The following is a 24,726-nucleotide window of genomic DNA, read 5'->3' as shown; positions in this document are numbered from 1 at the left end:
ACTTGATATAGGCTGCCAACTAGACATCAAGCCATTGATTACTACTCTCTGAGCCTGATACTCCAGCCAGTTTTCAATCCCCTTTACAGTCCGTTCATCCAGCCCCTACTTCCTTAGCTTGCCTGTGGGAATTTTGTGGGAGGTCGTATCAAAAGCCTTGCTAAAATCAAGTTATATCACATCCATGGCTCTCCCTGCATCCACAGAACCAGTAACCTCATCATAGAAGGCAATCAAATTGGTCAGGCATGAGTTGTTCCTCGTGCATCCATACTGACTCTTCCTAATCACCTTTTTCTGCTTCAAGTGCTTAAAAATGGATTCCTTGAGGATCTGCTCCATGATTTTTCCAGGGACTGAGGTCAGGCTGACTGGTCTGTAGTTCCCTGGATCCACCTTTTTCACCTTTTAAAAAATGAGCACTATGTTTGTCCTTTTCCAATCATCCAGCACCTCTCCTGATCACCATGAGTTTTCAAAGACGGTGGCCAATGGCTCTGCAGTCTCATCAGCCTGCTCCCTCAGCACCCTCAGGTGCATCTCATCTGGCCCCACGGATTTGTATATGCCCAGCTTTTCTAGATAGTCCCTAGTCTGTTCTTTCACTTTTGGCTGCTCACCTTCTCCCCAAACTGTTTTGCCTGGTATAATAGTCTGGGAGCTGATCTTGCCTGTGAAAACTGAGGTGAAAAAGGCATTGAGCATTTCAGCCTTTTCTGCATCCTCTCTCACTTGACTCCCCATTCAGTAAGGGCCCACACTTTCCATGATTCTCCTCTTTCTACCAACATACTTGTAGTAACCCTTCTTGTTACCCTTCACATCACTTGCCAGCTGCAACTCTAACTGAGCTTTGGCTTTCCTGACTTCATCCCTGCATACCTGAGCAATACTCTTATACTCTTCCCTAGCCATCTGTCCAAGTTTCCACTTCTCATAAGCTTCCTTTTGTGGCTTAGTTTACTGAAGAGCTCCCAGCTAAGCCAAGCTGGTCTTCTGCCATACTTGCTAGTCTTCCTGTGTGGGATGGTTTGTTCCTGCACTCTCAGTAAGGCTTCTTTAAAGTACAGCCAGCTCTCCTAGACTCCTCTCCACTTCAGACTGGCTTCCCAGGGGATCCTGCTCATCAGTTCCCTGAGTGAGTCGAAGTCTGCTTTTCTGAAGTCCAGGGTCCTTACTTTGCTGCTTTCCATCTTTTCTTTCCTTGGGATCCTGAACTCAAACATCTCATGGTCACTGTTGCCCAAGTTGCCATCCACTACTACATTCCCCACCAATTCATGCCTGTTTGTGAGCTGCAAGTCAAGAAGAGCATGGCCCCTAGTTGGCTGCTCCAGCACTTGCACCAGGAAGTTGTCCTCAATACTCTCCCAAAACTTCCTGGATTGCCCTCCCAGCAGAAGTCAGGTGATTGAAGTCCCCCATGAGAACCAGGGCGTGTAAATGGGAAACTTCTGCTAGCTGCTTGAAGAAAGCCTCATTTACCACTTCCTCCTGGTCTGGTGGTCTATAGCAGACCTCCACTATGACATCACCCTTGTTGCTTTCTCCTCTAACCTTAACCCTAAAACTTTCAATAGGCCTATCTCCACATAAAGTGCAACTCCTCTTCCTCTCCTACGTTCCAGCCTCAGGAGTACTTGGCTCATGAATACAAACATTCAGGATTCCATTCATTCCCCTGTATTGGGATTCCCATGGGTAACCCGGTATGCAGCGAGTGGAAGAGATGCATCTGATTTTATACATATAAAACTCCTGGACTCTTATATTCAGCAGAGAAGTAGCCTTTATCTGACATAAAACTGTGTTAGACAGCCTGATGCTTAGTTCTGCTACTCTAAATGTCAGATGGCAGCAGAGAGCACAGGAGTAGAATTGTCCCCTGGAATCACACAGAGGGGAGGGGACTCCTCATTAAGTAAGAGTATTTAAAACAAACCTTTAAAAAGAAATTGTTTAACTGACAGGGAACTCTCAAGCACTGTACAATGTGAATCCAGGTATTCACATGATTTTATTACTCTTCCCTTCCTCTTCACTCTCATTGCTTGTCACATTTTCCTGTTACAACTTGTGTTTAATTAGAGTATACACTCTGGAGAGCTGGGACTGTGCAATATGTAGCACAATGGGCACTGTTGTATGACTGGAACCCTTGGGTGGTACCATACTCTGAAAAACTAATGATAAAGGTATAGTACCGCATGTTTGAAAATGTGGTTCTATAAGGAAGTCATAAGTAATTGAGAGGTAAAACCAGACAAAAACTTTAAGGATACGTCCTGTATTTGTAACTTCTCCTATTGTTACATTATGATTCAAGCCAGATTATAGAATCATAGCTTGTAAAACTTAACTCAGTTTACATTTTAAAAAGCAATTAAATTTAAAATATTGTGGCAATGGCCCATGATTTAGGAATGGTATATCAGCCTTCTACCTAAACAGGGTTTAGACCATAAATAAATTCTCTCTCAGGATCATTAGGCAATCCCACAAGCTCCTTTAGTAAAGACAAGAAGGGAAAATACTTCATTATTATATGAGTATATCATTCTTGCCTATATCAAACACGACTCGCTAAACCTAACACAACTTATGGCCACAGCAGCTATTTTATTTGCAAAGTGTGATGCCAACTCTAAAATGGCATATCATCTTGGCCAGAAGAGTGGAAATTGAGGACAGAAAGCTGTGTTGACACTTCTGACTCAATACTCTATACTTTATCACTCACAATAGATGTATTTACATGATCATTTGGCTGACTCAATTGGATGGCATTTTGCCTGAGCACAAGGTGCTAAGTCAATTATACTAAGGCACAAGTGCCAAAGATGGGCAGCCTACACACTGGTGAAAATGTCATTTCTTCTGCAGAAACCGTGTTCTCTCTCCAAGTATTTTCTTAGAAATATCATATCCCTACACATTCAACTGTGGTCTTTTTGGCACTGGGTCAACAGGATTAATAGCTATTATCTGGCACCTTTTTACACTTTGGTCTCCCTTGCAATCTCATGATTCCTCAGCTCTAAATACTTGCTCTATAGAATAAGTGTGATATGGGTAAATTCATTCAAAGAAGTGAGGCTCCAAGATACTACAAGTAATGGATGCAGTACAGAACCCTATAAATAAATATGTTTTTCTGCTTTAAAAGAATAGTGAATAGACCTATCATGAAAATACAGATTGACTTGAAAATTTTAGCTTTAAAGTTTAAATTGCACATAACCACAGCTGCTGTCTTTTAACGTAATTTCCATTATTAATTTCAATCATAAAACACTCATCTTTATATGAACTTATGCAGCTTTGTTTCTTGAGTTGACTTAAGTATATAAAAGGGAAAAAGGATGCTATGGCCAAACAAGTGTCTGTCATATTCATGATGGCTCTAACTTTTCCCACATATAGTTCAGCTGAATTCAATGCGATCACATGTGGAATAAGGTATTAGTCAATGTAAATCAAACTGACATAAAATACCCATAAGTGTGGAACAGGTGCTGTACAACATGGTGCTCTTTACAAATCAGACAAGCAAGCAGAGTTGCATGATTCACTTGCATAGCAAACCTTTTTTATACCCACCTGGATTAAAACCCAGTTACATAGCAAGATAAATTATTTTTGTGGCTCCAAGTAAGTCACCAACAAAGAAAACTACTGAGCAATCTGCTGTTTTCATTCATCAAAGATCAAAACTAATTCAAACATGAAGGCAGAATTATCTTTTCACTCAAAAAAGAGATGGGTTCCTTGAGGTTAGCTTGAAGGACATTGGTGGAGCAGTGTGAGAATGCAAGTTGCACGCAGACTGTCAGCTAAACAGAGCATTTCAGTCTCCAATACTGTCAATCTCTCACTTTTCATAAGCAGTAAGGAAAAAAAGATGGCAGAGTTCCAATATGCAGCAGAAAGGTTAGGACTGTCAAACATGTGCCACTGCAGTAAGAGTATAGATTATCAGCATGGAGCAATAGCTGCTAGGAACACCTGAGTGTGGGATTCACTCTTGCAGACATGACTGGATCTATTATGTACAGTGATACATATTGTACTTATATCTATATACACCTCTGCTACATGCAAATCAAAATAATAATACTAAAGAACGCAACACAAACCAAAACCAAAAGCCAGCACAGAAATTCACAGTATAATGAGTACTGAATCAAACATGCAATGTATTTATTTGTATTTTAAGTGAAGGACTTTGTAGATTTGACCTAGCATAAATTGATAGCTCAGCTTACTTGCCCTAAAGTAATCTGCATACATATTTTATCAAGTCACCTCTAAAACCGCTGAAACTGCTAGGTTTAAACTGTTGAAATAACTGCTGTGACCGCTACAGGGTGAGTATCTGTGAAAATGTTAAATATCAAAACATCATAAACAAACACCAGCACTTGTCTTTATTAGGCCTATGAGAATAGGGATTCCCCGCCTGGCACCTGCATGGCAGCTGCCCCATGGCATGGGTTCAGCACGGCTTGGGAGGATACTGCACACTGTCCGGGAGCTGGGGCCAAGTGCTGCTAGGCTCTGGCTGCCCCAGCTCCCAGACAGCGTGTGGTGCCCTGTTGAGCCACGTTGCATCCGTGCCATTGGGCAGCTGCCATGCATGAGCCAGGCGGGGGTGGATCCCCGCTGCACCCACTGCCCTGTGCTGCATGGTGGGGCTCTGCCATGAGCCCTCAGAGGCCCCAGTAACTGCTGCTATAGCCGGTGATGGCAGGGATTTTTACATTTTTTTTTTAAGTGCAGGGAGGCTGGGGCTGGGCGGAGAATGGGGCCGGGTAGGGCAGCCATGGGGGCTTCTCCCGCAGCTCCCCCGACCCGGAGAGAGGCAGGCACAGCTGGAGGAGCTGTGGGGGAGCCTGCAGCTGCCCAGCTGTGCCTGCCTCTCTCCAGCTGATCCAAATCAATTCAGAGGCTTCGTATTTGATTCAGACCTTTTAATGCGTGTCCCAATTGGATTTGGATTCACAGATTCAGCTGCCAAATCAGGCCGAATCTCCTCTAAATCAAATCTGTGATCAAACCTTCGCACAGCCCTAGTCTTTATCCATTAACAATCACGAAAATCTAAGAGATTTTGCTGCATACAGTGCTCAGCGATTCAATTGGTTCATCAATATCTGAGGTGCAGTTCTGGTAGCAAACAGTGTGCCTCGTTGCAAAAGACACGACTCTAATGAAACAAAACAGGCCCCCTTTCAAAGGTTATAGGAGAATGTTTCAGAAAGCAATGGCAATTTTGAAATAAAACCATTTTGTGCAATGAGTGGGAAACCACAGAGGAGCATGGAACACTGATGGTGGCATTGTCGAATGCACCCACTGGCCTGGTACAGACAGTCAAAAAGCCTGAGGCCGAATCGATCTAAGTTATGCGGTTTTTCTGTAAGTGGTGTAGTTTTACTTGTTGGTGAGGGAAGGGGGGGAAAATCTTAGTCTGTGTTCCACCACCTTTATGCCAGTCTACTGTGTGCCAAATGTCTGTTTCATTATGGATATAAACTGGTTTCCAATCACTTAGACTTGTAAAAGTATGACATCTGTACCTGGCATCATTTACAACTGTGTGGAGAAGTAATGCCTTCCAGTAAGTTATCACTGCACACAAAATGGTTTTATTTTGATATTGCCATTACTTTCTGAAACACCCTCATATATTTGCTCTGTCCTCACTTGCTATCACACTTGCTGTCATCATCATGTGTGAACTTGCTGTTGTACGTACTTGACTCACCTGGCCATTTGTTATTTGTGAGTACTGCCATGAACCAACAATCAGGAAGGTCAGAGATTTAACATTTAGAGCTGACAGAACTGTCAATTGGCCTAGGAGCAAAAACAAAGATCCAGGGGGTGATTTCCAAAGGTACAAATAACAGTTAAAGATATATTCTCCACTGATTTTCAATAGCAGTTGGGCACCCAATTATCAGTGGTGGCTTTGAAAATCTCTCCTTTCTTTGATTAGACAAGGCATGAAATCATTTAGTACCTGCTATGGCCTTATGAGAGAATTAAATCCAGACTTTTTAGGGGCCAAACTCATCCAAAGAAGGCTTTTTTAGGGGCACACAAAAGATTGCAGTATTGTAATATTATACTGGAAGGTAAACTCCATGAGAAATGTCTGAAGGAATGATGTATGTTTAATTTAGAGAAAAAGAAATTAAGTGGGAACATATCAAGTTTCAAATATTTGAAAGGCTGCCATATACAAAATGGAGATATTTTGATCTCTTTTTCCACAGAGGACAGAGCACCTGTAGCAGTGTAAACACCTTCGCAAAGCAGATTTACCTCAAGTCTCAGGAAAAATTCCTAACTTTATGAATAGCATGTCTGTTGTGGAATCTTCTCTCTTGAAGTTTTCCAGAGGAGGCTAGATAGTCATCTAGTTGGGATGGTTTAGGGAAGTGAATCCTGCATCTGTGCAATAGGATGGATTGATGACCTTTGAGGATGACCAACGTGACCATCATACACTTAAATGCTACAGTGCAATTCTGAAGAAGCTGCAAGGTAGTTGTTCTGCATTTTGCAAGGCACTCTAGTGCACTAGTTTTCCTCCATCAACAAGCCGTTAATGAGCAGTCCCCAGTTCTGGTAATTCATATTTACAGTGAGGCTGGAAAACGTGGAGTATTTCCCATACCTTGGAAGCCATCTCTCAGAGAAGGTTGGCATTGATGAAGAAATCTAACTTCACCTTAAATTTCCCAGTGCAGCCTTTGGACACCCAGTGGAAAAACAGATGCACTAACATTAGTGTCCTCTTGTAAGCAAACACTACGAGCACCACAGTGATGATCAGCCAGCATCAACCTCCCTGGGCCAGCTACTTCATCTAGACTCCAGTTTCATCCAACTCCAGATTCCCATATTTTTCAACACCCTTCATAGAAACTTGAAATCCCTCAACCCAATTAAATAAAATCATAGGCTTATATACTCCCTGGTTTGTAATGGATGTGCTCAGCACAAGCACCTGGATGCTGAAGGAACCTTTATACCATCTTTGTGGCTTTTCAGTCCTGATGTTGGCTTGATCTTCCCCGCTATATTGAGTCCAACTGCCTGATGACCCAAAGTATCCATTCTAATACTTAGTAATTGTCAGAGCTTAGCAGTGCTCAGACCACATTATTTTTCTCCAGCCATACCAGGGCCTAGGTACAGGGAATGTGAACCCACATTATCAAAGGATGACTCAAGTCATAGGTCTAGACTCAAAATAAGAGGTGAAATGATCACCACAACTGACATTATGAAGGGATCTTCTTTGAGTTTTAAGTTTTTTATCCTTTACGTTTTCCTTTCTAAGCACTGGGTTGGTCTGTTAGTATCAGGTAGGCACATAACCATATGTCAGTTTCCGGCAATGGCAGCTAATTAACACTGATGGACCACTGATGACATTTCTGTTACTCTTAATACAGACAGATGGAATAATTATACTGACATACCAAGGCTTACACTGAATGAAAGTAACTTTTTGTCTTGTATAACAATATAAATGGAATGGAACTGCTGTAACATTTGGCCTTTTTCATTCAGTTTTAAAACTGTGGTGGTTTAACTATAGCATATCACACTAAGAGTGGACAGACATCACCTCACTTGACATGTTCCCAAACAGTAAGCCTTTCACCCCCTTTGAAATGATAAATCAGTACATCTGTCAACAGCCTGTATCAGGTATCGGGTTGCTCAGCACAAGCACCTGGGTGCCAACAGCCTATATCAGGCATCAGGATACACATTTTTTCAGGAACAGCAAGGCTATTCCATAGGTTCTATAATCAAACTTAACCTAAGCTTTAACAATGGCATCTCTTTCAACTGACAAATTTATGACATTTCTGATTTTTTTTCTTCAACTCATTTTTCTCCAAGCAGGTAGAAGCTATATTGTCTTCTAACATTTGCTAGATGTATTAAAAGAGCATAGATAAAATGACAAATGGGAAGAAAGTACAGTTCTGTTCTATGAAACAAAGCCCAGCTTCTACAAAGATTTATGCATGTAAGTAACATTATCCATATTAGCCAACTTTTTTTGAAAATACTTATACAATGAAAAATATATATTTCATTGATCTTTTATTAGACCAACTTAAATAGTTGGAAAGAAAAATTTTGGCATGCTTTCAGGTTTAAAAACCCTTCAGGGTTTTTCCAACTATTTAAGTTGGTCTAATGAAAGGTATCAGATTCACCCAAAGAACCTTGTCTGCCTATGTCCTTAGACCAACACAGCTACGACCTACACCCCTGTATATTTCATTTAGAATGTCCAAGCTCCAACCCTCGTATACATACTTATTAGGGCTGTGCAAAATGGCACTGTTCCATTTCACCTTGAGTTTTGATGGTTTGATGGAACAGTTTTTTCCCCAGCTAGATTTCACCGGGGGTGGGAAGCAGCCCAGATGGACTGACTTCCAGTCTGCAGCCTATGGTTGAAACATTTTGACTTTCAAAATGTTTCAACCAGCCTCATTTTGTTTTGAGGCTATTTCAAGGGCCTTTGTTTTGTTTCAATTTTGCTGTTTCGACCTTGAAATTGGTTGAAAGTGTTGAAATGAAATGGCTGGCAAAATTTCGCACAGCCCTAATACTTACGCTTGGTTGGTGAGATTCATTTTCAGCTTTTCCTGGGGAGATGAGACTCGTTCCAAAATTCCATATAATCCAGAATTCAAGCCCATTAGCTCAACCTCATAAATTAATTACTAAGTTTTAAATGGTTTCTTATTACACATATATTGTAAAATTTAATTTAGCAAATGAGAAACACAGCAAATCAAAATCTGTACTGTGCTTACGACAAAGTCCACGTTTATTATATCTTTAAGAGTTTTATCAGTGTCAAGTGCTTTGTTGCCTCGTAGTGTATCATTGTTTGAGCAGAGACCTTTTAAATATGTCACTGCAGTGACACCTTGTTTATTCCTTTGTTCCCGATTCAGTAAAGACATTTATTTTGGTTGCATCTACACAGAATAAGGCAGAGAGGCACTCTGTATATGCTAAACCCGGAGAAGCATTGCCACCTTTCTGTGGCACTGTGCCTGGCTAATTAGATTTGCAAACATGGCTACACAGCTGGTTTGGCATGTTGTGATATGGGGATATGTCCCTGATCCAAAACACACTGAAGCTGATCTAAATTTTTCTACTGACTCCAACAGGCTTTGGATCATGCCCTTTGTATACAGGCTTAGAGGTTTCCAAGTGGAGGTTAGATAAACAACTGCCAGAAACTGCTAGGGAGACTTAGTCATGTGCCCCTCTCTCCAAGCACTAATGAGTCCTCCGAGCACTAATGAGACCTCCAAATCTCTCCTTATAGCCTCATCCTGGCCCTCTGGTTTAAACCATAACACAAATACAAGCCCCGGGCTACAATATAACAATGTTATATTTACCCTCTTAAAGAGACTGTGTTCTGTCTTTTTAAGAGGGTAAAGCTTCCACCCTTAGGACAACACATCTCCTAGCCCTGGTACCTTAGATGAGTGTTTCTCAAGCTTTTAAGTAGCAAGTACACCCTAACTTCTGAAAATTTTAATAAGTACCCCAACACTCAATTTTCCAGGGGATTTTATATTACAGACTGTCTGCTGTATGTTGGAAGAAGGGCTGTGTATATAACCCATAATATGACAGATGTCTGACCTGGTGTGAGGAGGGTTGCCACCTTTTACACCAGGGGTGCACAACTCAAGTATGTACCTGGGCTAGAAGTGATGCTGCCCAAAGCTAAGAGGGCTGAGCCCATTGCTGCGGAAAGTGCAGCATGCCAAATTATTACTGGGGAGTTTTAATGCGTGGCGCACCAAACTTTTTGCCATAGTTTTGAGAGGAAAAGAGGGTGAGAGAGAGAGTGTTGGGGTACTCGCGTACTCCCTGACTGTGGCTCGTGTACCCCCAGGGGTACGTGTACCACAGGTTGAGAAACTATGCCTTAGACCCTGGATCCTTGCTGTTCTTGTAGGCAGCACCTAGTCTCAGGTAGCTCGCTTGGTCAGAGGCTCCTTTCCTTAGTAGCTGCTAAAGAGAGAGAAAGTGTTCATGTTAGCTTCAGCCCTAGCCTCATATGTCCCCCATGGCCTTGCCTCCTCCTGGTCAACTAACCGCCTGCAGGTGCGGGCCAATTACCCTATTGGACCATTGCTTAGGCAACCCGCAGCTGACCAGGCTGCTTCTGCCCTCTAAAGTAGCAGGCACATCTTGGTGCCCTCCTACAAATCTCCCTCTTTAAGACCCTGACTCCCCCGAGTTGGTCTTCACTGTTGGCATCCAGGACTGTTCTGTCCATGGCTTCCGTTTACCATCCTTCAGCCTCATGATAACCCATGAACCATGAGGGAAAAGGGAAACAAGAGGTGTATGAAAACCTTTTCCCCGGAGAAGCAACATATGGGATTTCACAGGAGCTACCCCACCACAGGTAGTCCCCCCATATTAGCTAACCTTGGTAAGGTGTCATCCAGACCCTGGACCAGTTGAGATTTCGTCTCAAAGTTAAGGGGCGTCTCTGATGTCACCTTCTTTGGCAATTGGTTCAAAACCTGCTAATCTCTATCCCACAGGTCTTCTCTTGACCTTCCACTTTGATTTTGGACAGTTGAGACTTCTTTAAGGGTTTTGTCTCCTTATCCATCTCGCTCTCTTGACACAGTAGCGATGCGTAGGGAGTGCATGGGGGTGCATGTGCACCCCCTGAGAGCACTGGTGCCCACCTGACCCAGTGGGTCAGTGCTCCCTGCTTAGGTAATGGGTGGGGAGGGATGGCAGGAGCACTGGTGCCCCCTCCCCCCGTGAGTGCCGGCTGGGGAGTGGGAGCACCGCGGTCACTCCCAGAAGCTGGTGAGTGAGATTCGCCATGGGAGGACACCCCCCGCCAGTGGCTGTCTGGTCACTGGGGTCTTGACACAATTCCTGGGGCTTCCTACCCACTAGAACAGTGGTCTTCAAACTTTTTTGATTGCGCACCCCTATCAATAAAACATTTTTGAGCACGCACCCCCAATATATGTATATTTATTGGGGGATGCCACTGTCAACACCTCTCAGTTGTGGAATTCCCACTCTTCCCTCAGGATACCTCACGTACCGTACGTGACACGTGACTATCTGACATACGAACCGAGTGAAGGAGCCAGTGTCAATCCATATATTAAATATTAGTAAAGCTTAATTTCTTTCCTATTTTTTAGATAAAAAATAAATATAAATAGAACTGCTAATATTTTCCTCCTGCACCCCAATGGATCATCTTGTGCACATCCCACTTTGGAGACCACTGCACTAGAGGACCTCTTACAGACTCTCTCTTTCCTTTAACTAGTACCTCCAACCTGACAGGTGAGATCTCTCTCTCCCTGGTCTGGCTGTAACAGGTCGTTGTATACCCCCACTTTCCTGGATGCCTTGTGAGTTCTCCATTCTTATGCCCCTCTGCAAATTCAAAAGCTTTCCCTCGAGTTCCCACTGTGCTCTCGTGCTTGCTAGGCATAGCCTTGGCCCCAGAACTTAATTTTTCCTCTGCCTGTAGGTCTTCTTTCAGCCCTGGTATACAATCTCACGTAGGCAACACCCCCCACTTTCTCTCTAAATAGTCTTTTTGCAGTCTACCACTTCACTGGACTTGGAAGATTGCTAACATATATCTAAGGCCTCCTTCCAGGCCTCTGCCCCCTTTCTTGTCTGGCTTCTTTGCATGATGAGGGGCATCTCCTTTCTCCCTTTGGGATCACTCCAGTCCCCTGACTTGGGGTCTCTCTCATAAATTACCGTTCTGCAACTCCCCCTTGGGGTCCTTTCCTTTCACGCTGTTTTTCTCTATGTTATTCCCTAGCTCCCCCTTGCAGTTATACTTCTGGTATGGCTTTACCTTTTCTGAAGTTTTACCTACCACTAGGCCTGTGATTCCCACCTTTGGGTCTCCATCATAATCTTATTTCGCTACTCCAGTTTCAGCTACCGCCTCCTGTTGTGAACATCCACTCCCTTCGGGCTGTGTTTGAGGTTGGTTTGCCCTTCCTCTCCATCCTCTGGGCATTGGGCATTTCCCCCACTGGGTGCAACTTTGGCAAAGTTAGGTGTCTTTTCTGCTACTTGTCCTACTCCAGCCTCTCCTCTGGGTAGCTGTAGTTCTCATCAACTCCATTTTTAATTGCTGGATATGGTCGGTTGCTGCACATATCTCAGCCTCATGGTTGTTGGGGAGCTCTCCCATCTTTTTGATGGCTAGGATGAGTAGAAACTGGAAGGTTGTCCATGTCCTTCCGTTTCCTACTCATCAACTCATCTCATTTCTGTTCCAAGCACTTCACCACTGCAGATAGGGCCTCTTTCCACATGGGGTTGAGTTGTAGACCCAAGGGTCCATCTGCCACTGTATCTTTTCATTTCAGGGCAGGTCCCGTCTCATCTCCTAGGTTTTCAGGCATACAGGTAGATCTCTAGCCTCCTGGCACTTCAAGGCTTCCAGCTCTACAACTACTATGTGTTTTTCAGTCTCCTTCAGATCCTCTATCTCCTGGAGATGGTTTTGGCATTCCGCTCTGACTGCTGTTACATACTCAGCTAATTGTATTTCCCATGAGACCATCTTTCTTCTCAGATGGTCTGTAATCTTTGGAAGCTCTTCTCCAGACAACACCAGTCTGGTTTCTCCTCCTTCTCCTGAAGTCCCTGGAAGTATTTGCAGCTTCCCCTCCATCTCAGTGGGTTTGGTCCAGCAGTATGCACCTCGAGCCTCACTCTCCTGGACATCCTGAATCTTTTTGGTTAATTGGTTTACTATTTCCTGTAGTGGCTTTATCTCCTGTTCCAACAACAGGATCTGATCTATTTTGGCATGTACACATGCCTGTAGTCGGTTTCTTTCCCCATACATGGCTGCCTCTCTTGCCTTGCTAGTTCTCACAAGGAGTCTCAGAGATTGCATTTCTTTCTCTGATTACCCCTTTTTGACCTCTGCCTTTTGCACTTGAGCCCATAACCTCTCACACTCCTCTACTTTCTCCTTTGTTTCTTCCTCAAGGGAGAGCATCTTGTCCTGACACATCTCCCACAGCTGTTCGCTGGCTTTCTTTATTTCTGCTGCCATCACTTTCTCACTCTGCTGATTCGATCTGGAATTTAGCCATTTCCTTTTGTACTGCTTGTGCAGCCTCTTTCAATTCGTGGTACTTCTGTTGCCAGCCCTCTAGGTCATTCTGTAACTCTTCTACCTGGTCTTCCTGATTCTGTAGTTGCTTCCGTATGGTCACTGAGAAGCCTTTTAAATCTTCTACCTGCTGTGCCAGGTCTGGCTTTTCAGTTGTCTGGGCTATATGCTCCTCAAGTAGTCCTGATGTCAAGACAGCCATCACTTTCTCCATCAAGTATAACTTCTCTTCCCTCCCTACTTTTCTCAGCCTCATTCAAGATGAGCTGTTTCAGGGCTCGAGTCCTTTCAGTCTCAGCAGCAATCAAGCATCTGATCTCCTTTGACCATCCTTCCTTCTTCCTAGTCTACAGAAATAATTTTAAAGCAGCTTTTGTTTCAATCTATTCATGCTTGGCCCTTTCCACTTCTAGTTCCCATTGTAAGTGGGTAGCTCTCTCTCTTGCCTCATCTGCCTGAAACTGCCAGGTGAGAGAGTCTGGCTTCAATTTTCTATTTTAGCCATGTTTCTCTCTAGTTCTTACTTTTCTTTTATTCTCCCTCCCTTGGGGAATAGGGGTCCACTGATATGGGCTTACTATCTTCTCCTACTCAGCCCCAGAATTCGTTACACCATGTACAGCCATATCCCAACCGATGCACCACTGTGACAGGCGCCGTCCAAAGGCCGATCCCTATGTCCACCCACCCACCTCACCTGCCATGCCCTATTGTACTGAAAATAAATAGATGGTTTTAGGCAAGAGGCTGCCTTCTTACTGCCCTAACACTGAGGGCATACCACACAACTACAACCTCCCCTTTTATTGTGTCCCAGGCCTCGCAGGTGTTACCCTGATGTTATCAACTTTATGTGCCTCCTCGATGCCAAGCCCTCCAGCTCCTGTCTCTTTGCACCACTCGGGCACTGAGTTTTCTGGTGCCTAGCTTTCTGTGCCTCTCTGTCCTTGGCACCTGACTCTGCACCTTTCTCTGTCTCCTAGCTCTCCATGCCTCTCTGTGCCTTGCTCTGGCACCTGGCTCTGCACCCCTCTCTCTGGTGACTGGCTCTGGGCGCCCGCCACTGGGCTTTGCCTAGATCATGTGCCCTTTTCTCTGAGCACTAATGAAGCCTTCAAACCTCCCCTTATAGCTTCATCCCCGTCCTCTGGTATAAACCGTAACACAAATACAAGCCCTTGGGCTACAACATAACAACACTAATGGAGACTGTGTTCTGTCTCTTTAAGAAGGTAAAGCTCCCACCCTTAGGACAACACATCTCTTAGCCCTGGTACCTTAGGCCCCTGGATCCTCACTGTTCTTGTAGGCAGCACTTAGTTTCAGGTAGCTCGCTTGGTCAGAGGCTCCTTTCCTTGGCAGTGGCTAAAGAGAGGGAAAGTGTTTCTGCTAGCTCCAGCCCTAGGCTTGTATGTCCCCCAGGGCCTTACCTCCTCCCGGTCAACTGACCGCCTGTAGGTGCAGACCAATTACCCCATTGCTTAGGCAACTTGCAGCTGTGGACCTCTGCAGCTGTGGAGCTCTGTAGGCTTCTGAGCAGCCTGGCCAGGCTGCTTCTACCCTCTAAAGTAGCAGGCACATCTTGGTGCCCTGCTACACCCCTCATGAATGGAACCAGAAAATTCTTTTTTTGAATGACAAGTTCCAGAATGCTAAAGACACGCTACATAATGACCCAAAAACACATTTATAAACTTAAAAGAGAAATATTCCATGATTTATCTAGATTCTTATACTGCACTTATAGCCATTGCTATATTCAGTTTAGTATTTTAGATACAAATAAGTTCTATTAAGTGAGTTTACTCACAAACATTAACACACTAGAAAGAAATTCCACAAAAGGTATTGATTTTTTTTTCCTTTTACTTGATGGTGATCATTAATATTTTGTTGGATTTGAAGATGTAGGTTAAATTTAAGACCTTTTTTCCTAATATGAAGGAAATTATCTTTGTGATGAGACATGAGATAACATTCAAGCTTTAAGAGTATTGGATGAGTTCAAGTTTTAACATTTTTGCATTCAGGACACCTGTATTACATCTGATTTTATTGATTTATATTTCATCTCTGGCAAGCATCAAAGAGCTTTGAAGAATTACAAACTCCACATACCGTGTAGAGGATCACTTAATTTCAGATATAACAGAAGTGCCTGAAGCTTCATTTTTACTCCATGTATGGCCAGAATCCAATATTTGCATTACTACTTTCTTCAATTAGTGTTGTTTCATACTGGTATAAGAATGACTCTTACTGTTGCACAGTGTCAGAAGACAATTAACCCATCAACTCAACATGTAAAAGATATTCAGTGACAAAAAGAATAAACCCTACAAAATGTTTCTTTTTTATTACTTCTTTTTAATTTATTTCCTAACTGCCAAAGCTAATTCTTTTATTGTGCATTTTTACATCCCTATTTGTCGTTTTATTTGTTCTGCCAAGATAAAAAGCAAAGGAATTAATTCTGGAAAATATATTACTTACAATCTAGTCAAGCAGAAGCAAAAGCCTACTATCTTAGGCCTTTATTGTTATTGGAAAGTATATCTATTTTCTTATGTCACACTGGAGAACAGGGTTACTTGAACTTAAGGTCTTTATCAATGTTTCTATATGTTTAAGGTTACTCTCTCATTTTTAATGTTGTAAAACTGTGAGGGCTTTCACAGACAAGCTGATCTATCGTGCAATGTCATCACCAAAGGGGAACGAGCAGATAAGACAGCAGGAAAGAAACTGAAATCTAGGTTAGACAAACATCTGACTTTCTATCATTTAGGAGAAATATTCACAAAAGAAAAACCACAAAGATAACCATGTAACAAAGAAAAATAATAAATGTTCTCCCCTGGTGCATTATGTACTTATTAGTAGTAATATCACAATAACACCAAGAAGCCTCAATCAAGGATGAGAGTCCCATTGTGCTGTACACTGTACAAACAGTCTGTGGCCAAACAGCATACAATCTGGGTAGTCTATGCTCTCTGTATAGTCCAAGGGTGGATCTAGGATTTTGAAAAGGAGGGTGCAGGTGGCATGGTGCAACATCACATATAAAATGATACATATTTTTCTCCAGTTACAGAGAATGAAGAAGCTTTACTAATATGCCAGAGGCCTAAAACTATGTTATTCAGTTTAACATCAAACCAAAAACAAATAAAACTTTATTGGAATGTGCGCATCTTTGCTAGATTATATATTCAGTTTAAAAGACACAAGAAACTGGGCAAAAAATAATGATTACAATAGTCAAAAGTCATTAGTCCTGTGGTCATTATAGTTAAATGTACCCCTCTTGTTCAAATTCATGAAACAAAATCAGGCCTTTTTTAAGTGTCTTGGCAATGCCTCCAATACTTTACTTTGTCATTTCTATACCTGACTTAATAGGACCACAGCTAAAACAACCTTCAGGGATATGAAATAGAAGAGAAATGTTACCAGAAATGGCTAACAGACAGCAACATTGCAGAAAAAGATCGTTTAAATAGTGGAACGTCAATACCATTAAAAAAGAAACAGCCATTAACACCTATGGAGTAGAGACAGGAATCAGGTAGATTAGAATAAGCCTTAATATGTCAATTGACTCCCTCAGGTCTTCCTGAATAGAAATGCTGCTGCTTCTCCTTGGCAGTTAGTTTTAAAGTTTGGGTGATACAGGAATCAAAGGTGGGTACAACTGCACCATTGCGGCCCCTACTGCCCTGCTGGATCCACTACAGATGTAGTCCCCACAATTACTACTGATAACAATAGTGTGACCACAAAAAATGAAATCAAATTTGAAAACTATGTAATATACAATGGCACCTTTTCAGTCAAAATATGTCATCCGGGTCTCAGTCGCACTGCACTTTATGTTTCCTCTGACAACATAAAGCTTCTTTGTGACATACTCAGTTCTACAGACATTAACTAAAGTGAAAGTCACTCCTGCTCAGAGAATCAGAACAAGGCTCAGGCAGTGCCTAGGGCTAGCCCTGCATACAGAGGTGATTTTCATTCCCAGTGACCTCACTTAGATATTTGGTTGATTTTCTTTAGAAGATCCACAGAATATTTGCTCATGTTATAAGTGGACTGGCTTGTTATAGTAACTATATTATAAGGTATTTTTTTCTCTCTGAGCTTCATTAAACTGATAAACTAAGCCAGCTGCTCAGCATGTGAACTAATCTTATTCCTACCCTGAGATATTCACCTATGCCTGATTTTATGCCTTGTGAAATGAGCCTCTGCTGGTTTAGACACTGTGTGAAACAACAGGAGGTGTCTGATATGAAAGTTTACCATACAAAGCAAAGGGCAAGGTGGTCTCTGTACACAGGTAGCTGGAACACTTACAATAAGATGCTACTGAGTTGTACATCAAACCTGCTGTGATACTTCTGGCTAGTCCTACCTGTAATCCAAGGTGATCGGTAGTGATAATAAGCTGACATTTGGTTGAAAATCATGTTTTTCCACTGGGATGGATTTTGATTCCATGGTGATAGCCTCAGAAGACCTTCTACCAGAAATGGTATTTGCCCTGGGGTAGAAACCAAACCAAGATCTGGAGAATCCCAATTATACTGGTAGGCCTCTGCCTATCCATCCCTTCACCAAGGACAGAATATGGAGACTCACTGGCCAGGACTGAAGCCTCCCTATTGGACTGCTAGCATGTGTTAGCCCTTTGAGTCTAAATCATTTTTATTGCTTGTGGGAGGATGAGGAGGCCATCCACAAGCAGAGAAAATGAGGGAGAATGGTACAGAAGAGTTACAGTAGTGCATTATTTACAAATTATGTGCAATGCTTCCAGTGCAAAATATCTTAGATATTATTGACAACATACCGAGTTCAGATTAATCAGGAACTTTATTTCAAAGATATTACCAAAAAAGAGATACAATTGTGTGAAAGAGTTTAATTTTCCAAGGAAAGGTGAAAGGCTGTGCTGACAGGCTGCTACTGTGCAAATCATGGTTGCAAGCTAACTGGTATTTCAATCCTGACACATCCACCACTAGGCTAACCCCATTGGTTGTGAAGGAAAATCTAACAAATTTGAACACTGATTAAATTAAACAGTTAATTCAGGGGAACCTGTTTTCTTGTTGGTTCTTTTCTTAGACAAATCATGCCAGGTAATTACACCACAAAATAGGGTTACCGTATGTCCGGGTTTTCCTGGGCATGTCCTCTTTTTGAGTCCTTCAGTCTCCATCTGGGTGTTTTTTTTAAATCTGAACCAATGTCTGGGATTTTGCCCTGTTCTGCTGGTGGGAGCAGGGGGAGGGCGCACCATTAGAAGCAGGGAGCACCATGTGTGTTTGTGTGCACCTTGGCAGCTGAATGCAGGTAAGTCTGTGGGGGGGCAGGGATTGGAGGGCCAGGGCTTGGGGACTGTCTGGGGGTGAGGTGGGGTGTGTGTGTGCGCGTGTGTGGGGCAGGGGTGTGTGGAGGGGATGGGTGTGTGAGGGGCAGGTGCCTGGCAGTGCTGGTGAGTGGTGGCTGGGCACTGGGGCTGGTGCTGTTGCAGCCCAGGGAGACATGGGGAAAGTGCCTGCCTTTCCAGCCTGCCCTTTGATGGCCTCAGGGAACTCCATAGCTGGGCCAGTAATACTACGGCTGGTGCTTGTGATTGTGGGTCTGGGCCAGCTAGGAGATGCTGCCTGGAGGGCAGGAGGGAGGTGCCACAGGCCTTCCCTCCTCTTCCTTCTCACTCACACTGGGGCTGGACTTGCTCCGCCACTGGCCACATGAATCGGAGTTGCCATGCTCCAGCTGCATCAGGAAGGGGGCAGCTGGGGAACCCCTCCAGCAGGGCTGGGAAGAGCAGGGAGCTGCAGGTCAGGACTGAGGGGCACCAGCAGGGCTGGGGTGGGGGGCTGTGGCTTGGAAGTAGGGGCAAGGGAGGGTCAGAGGGACTGTGGATCAGGAGTGTGGGACACTGGCAGGGCTGGGGAGGCCACGGCTCAGGAGTGAGGGGCCCTGGCAGGGTCAGAAGGCTGCAGGTTGGGAGTGAGGGTCACCAGCATAGCGGCAGGAGCAAGGGACTATGGGTAAGAAGTGAGGGGCAGCCTCAGTGATGGGGGGCTGTGGGTTGGGAATGAGGTGTCCCCCTGACAGGTGCCCTCTTTTTTGGAACTAGAAATATGGTAACCCTACCACAAAACATAGTTTAGCACTAGATCCATTGTCCCAGAAGAATCAGGACAGCGTAAAATGAAACTAGATTTAGTGAAACATGCAGATGTTGTACCCAGGTCTGTTGAAGATGTGTGTATGATTGCCTTTTTTGCATATCTTCTGTTTTATTTCATTCAACCTTAACTTTTCAAATATTAAGATTTCTGAGATTTTTTCCTTACTCAAATAACTAAAATATGGCTGAACAGATTGATCAAAAATTAAAAAAAAACACTTTTGCTGAAACCACGTAACAAATATCAACCCCAACTAAATTTATTTAAGAAAATTATCGGAACCAAGATAGTCAAGTTAAATGGCAATAATCAGAACGTAATCTTACCTACAAAGCAGTCTGTTTGCAGAAAACCTCTTTCTCCTCCCTACTGTTCTTCCTAACCTCTAAAAGCTCGGGTGAAAGAGGAGATTAAGAGCTATTCCATTCAACAAGAATGAATGACTTTATCCCAAACACAGGGTTACCACATAAAAATATCACCTTTAGAAATCTGTTCAATAACATTTTGGACCACATTCTCAGGGCTGTGTTGTTATTTTGTGCCATGCTGGTAGCATAATAGTTTAAGTAATTTAATTGGTCTAGATGGACCACCTGGTGAAAAGATGCAAAGCGAAAGAGTTCTTCCCTTCCTGACTGCCATCATGGTAGAAAAAAGAAAGCATATGTTCAGGATATTTTGGTACTGTATGCTGACACTTGGTTCAGTTTTTTGCCTCCTGCAGCCATTGCACCCCAATGTAAAGTCAGGTCATTCTTAATCTCCTTTAACTCACTACAGGGCTGCTGACCTGCACAGAGGACCAGGAAGGTCAAAACAGCACAGTAAACCATTTTGCATAACACTGCTGGCATGCGTTTTGTGCTGTTTAGTCATGCCCCAGGTTCTAGTTGTTCATCAACCTTAAAAAAACCCACAGAATTTGTGGTGTTTTGTAATATTAACTCACAATCTGTGCCCTTGGAGGGATAATGCTAAGCAGCACTAAAAGCCTTTCTGTGGGGCAGATAATTGGGTAGACTTATTACCTTAAAGAAAGCAGACAGATCAGTTCATGTCTCTAGAGGGAGAGATTAAAAATCTGGAGAGCTATAAAATATCCTAATCAAAGAGGATAATGTTAAAGAAAGGGAGGGAAAAAAAATCCCCAAGCTTTCCATTTACTGTAGTGAAAAGCTAAAAAAAAAAAAAAAAAGCTGAAGTAGCACTTGTCAGAACACAACAAGCATTTGGTGCAGAGGGGAGGAGAGAAGGACAATAAACAGGCTTAAAAGGAAGAGCTGGATAACAGTATCAGAGCAATTAGAGTTAATACAGGGGTTCTGAATTCTACCCATCATATTGCCCTCATGCTGTCTCAGCTCTGCTACTGAACTGGGGACAAGTGTAAAGAAATACATGCAGAACAGAGCATTTCACCCTAGGCACAAAGGAAATTCTCACAGAACTCAGAACCTCTCACTGCTTTTCATCACACTGGAAACATGAAGTTAGGAGTTCTAGAAACAATAACGAGGAACAGCCTAAAACTGATATAAACCTCTACCAGCAAAAAAGCACCTGCTTATCTAATAGAAACTTCAAGTGCCAAAAAGCATACAAAGATATTGAATACAAATGCGGTGGGGTTAAGCATCTGCAGGTCTTGGGAGATTTAACTTATAAAGCTGTATTTTATTTCTCTGGGCTATTCTCAAGCTGTTTTCAAAATGTGTCACTTCATTTTCAATTCTTTTGTACTGCTTTGGGCTCTGAGCTAGCTCCTTTTCCAGTTGAAGTTGCACTTACTGTAAGTCATTCATTTTAGTTAAAATTACTTCCAGAATTAATGGCATAAATACTTGGTTAATATTATCTTAATCAAAAGAGATCATTTGAGAAGGATCCTAATAATTCCTTGTCCTTTGTGAAGGTATTAGGATATAAAAATATTAAACAGCAATTAGGTATTATCCAGTATGTAAACTGCTGTAATTTGAATTTATGAATAAGATATGCTTTTAATGCAGCAAAAATGTAGAGACCCTTTAATAGTGCAGGTATTATAAACTGCCTATGATTGCATGGTTGTTAAATTTTATCACAGAGTATTTAAATATTTGGAATTCCATCAGAGACTGTCGAGAATGGTCAGATTCTTAAAGCCCCATACAGGCTTTTAGAATCACAATTCTTAAAGGTTTTAAAGATGGTAGATTCAAAGTTGACAATGGCTCTTGTTTATATGCAAAACCTATGTAAGCTATTTTAGATAATAAATTATGTCAAAGAAATATAATAATTGGTAGGACAAAGCAAATACTTCCCTGGGGCCTGACCTTCTAAATCCTTATACAGGCAGTCCTCAAATTACAATGTTTTGAGTTACAACATTTCGCACTTACAGGGAGAGCCCACACATGCATGCACGTGTGCTTACAGCAGCTCAAATAGAAGTGGTGCAAATTTGAGCTGGGGCTTTTTGCCTCCGTGTACATGCTCAGACATGCCCTTTGTTGTGGAGTAATTTGTGCCACTTGGGGCAAAAAAACCTTGCCTGGCTCCTCCCACATCTGCAGCCAGGGAGAGCTAGAGCCTGGGGACAGCACCTATGCTGTCCCCAGCAGTATAAAAAGGGTCCTGCCACTGGCCTCCCTAGCAGGAATTCTGGTGTTCCCTATTTGAAAACTGAAAAATCCCTGATAAAAAAATACCAAAGTCACTCTATAAAATACTCCCAAATCCATGTTCCTCCACAATTAAAGCAAAAGACCACTATATATATATAGAGAGAGAGAGAGTGAGACACAGAGATCAGCTGGACAATGTTTTATTGATTATATCTACAGCGTTAAAGCAATTTGGGTACCTAACACTGTCTCCATCATCACAATAAAATGAATTCTAAATACTTATATGTTTTGCTGCCCCCCACAGGGGATTATAACCCCCCCCACAGGCTACAGTTCCCCCAAAATGGGCTACAGTCCCCCCCACCAGAGGCCAAATGGCTCCTGCAGGGAGCACATGCCCCATGCTAGTGCCCCCAATTGCTGCCCTGCCTGGCCCCATCCCCTGATGGCTCCTGCAGCCCCCACAATGGCTGCCCCCAGCCCCACCCCCCTGCTCCCCCTGTCCCCCCCAATGGCTGCCCCATCCGACCCCATCCCCCACTTGCACTCCCCAGGCCCCTGATGGCTGCTCCCCTCAGGCTCTTGCAGTTAAAAAACAAAAAAAACCCTCTACTCATAGCCAAATCAGGGGCTGTGGGGCCTCTGGGGCCTCCTGGTAGAGCCCCCCCCCCGGGGCAGCACAGGGAAGCAGGGCACAGAGGGGTCTGGCCTGGGGTCACTGGGGCTGTCACCCTGCCTTGCTGTGTGGGCAGGGCCCCAGTGACCCAGATGGGCAGCTAGAACTGTGGTGAGGGCCAGGGTTTTTTTAATGTGTGTTTTGGTTTTTTAATTGTGGGGATGCTGGGGTGGGGGCGCAAGGATTGTGGGGGTTGGCAGGCAGGCGGGGGTGGGGACAGGCAGGAAAGGGATTGGGGGGTCTGGGGGTGGGGATGGGGCCATTCAGGGCAGGGATCAGGGGGGATGGGGGGGCAGGCAAGGGTGGGGCTGGGCAGAGCAGGGATTGGGGGTTTGGGGGGAGGTGGGGGGTGGGGCCGGGTGGGAAAGGGATTGGGGGGCTGGGGGAGCAGGCAGAGCCAGCAGGGGTTCTCCCCATGATCCTCTCCCCACTTTTCCAGCTCCCCCTGACCCCTTACTCACCTGCACTGGAGCCCGGGTCCAGCTCCCTGCTGCTGGTATCCTGTGAGCCCTGTACAGGCAGGCAGTGTGCTTCGGCACTAGGGTGAGGGCTAATCACAGAGATGCTCTAGCAGCCAGAGCATCTCTGTGGAGGACCCAGCCTCCAGTTGCCTCAGGACATGGTCCAGGACCATGTCCTGCCCGGCATTTATTCATTTCATTTTTTTTTGACCCCTGGATATCCAGGGGGATAATTCTGACCCCGTGCTGCAAACCTGCAGTGGGAGGAACCTTTTCTCGTTCCCGCATGTGCCTCTTGCAGTGTCTCAAAGGGGTTTAAGATGCTGCAAGAGGCACACGCGGTCTCATCTGGATGTGCCCACAATGTTTATAAATTGACACCACTTCAACTTTCTGATGTGAGTTTTGACTTCACAGTGCTTGATCTGATGTGATGCCATGCCAGCAAACAAGTTCGCTGTGTTCTACATCTCCCTGGAGAACATCTGTACAAACTTCCTTGCACACTTTCTTTAAGAAGGCTGACAAGACTCTAGAAAAACCTGCAGCAAAGGCTTCTGAGAAGACTCCAGCCAAGAACCCTTCAAAAAGCTCAACCAAGAGCCCTTCAAAAAATCTAGCAGTCACCTCAAAGAAGTCTTTCCAAAGCAATATGATTGCTATTTACAATATAAATACATTAATGTAGATATACTCAGAGCTGACCTGAGCAGGGTGTGGGGCCCAGGACAAATGAATCCATGGAGGGCCCCACTCCACTCTGATCACACTTGCCCCAGACCCGAAGAAGCTGCCACCGCCATTGACAGTGGTGGTGGGGTGGTAGCAAGTGGCTGGACTTTAAGCAAGTGGTGGCAGCACAAAGTCACTGTGGCTGCCCCACCCAGCTCCACAGGGCCCCCCAAAGCATGGGACCCCGGGGCAGTTGCCCCAATTCAGCACCCCCCACAGGGACAGCCCCAGATATATCACTCATCTGTAACTGATAGAGTACAAAATTCTGGGTTATTTTGGGTGAAAATAGGGTATTCTTGGTACAGGAACCAATCCCCCATTTATAACATTGTTTTCTATGCGAAAATTGGTTCGGAGTTACAACAGTTCAACTTAAGACGCAGTTTTCAGGAACCAATTGTCTTGTAAGTCCAAGGACTGCCTGTACACATGTTGGTTTGCAGAACTGGCATCTGAATTATAAAATTATTTGTCTGGTGATATATTTCTTTAAAACAACATGAATCACTGGAGTTTACATAAAACAAAGAAAACAAAATGAAACAATCACTGGAGGCAATATACAGACTTCCACTGATTTCAGTGGTAGTGCAATTCTGGTCCACAGTAAATTTATGTTCTGGAGACGTGAACGTTGGTGTGGAGCCAGAGCTGCCTGCAGTGGGGCCAGGATCATGTGATGGCCCCGCTGACCCTGGACACCACTTGCCAGAGGTGGCGCTGGTCACCATTGCCCCTGGGCGAGCCCTCCACTTGTTGCACTCACCGCATCTGCACCCATGGGGGTAGCTGGGGTATACTGGCTGCCTGTCCC

General features: G+C 43.9%; 1 protein-coding gene across 1 annotated transcript in view; it reads right to left on the bottom strand.

Moving 5' to 3' along the window:
- Positions 1-24,726, bottom strand: part of SCHIP1 (schwannomin interacting protein 1) — a 556,040-nt gene that overhangs the window by 225,537 nt on the left and 305,777 nt on the right.

This window comes from Crocodylus siamensis, chromosome 6 (assembly GCF_052110815.1).
Source record: "Crocodylus siamensis isolate JL-2025a chromosome 6, ASM5211081v1, whole genome shotgun sequence".
Classification (NCBI taxonomy): Eukaryota; Metazoa; Chordata; order Crocodylia; family Crocodylidae; genus Crocodylus; species Crocodylus siamensis.
Note: the sequence above shows the minus strand (reverse complement) of the source record. Positions and strands in the feature narration are given on the sequence as shown.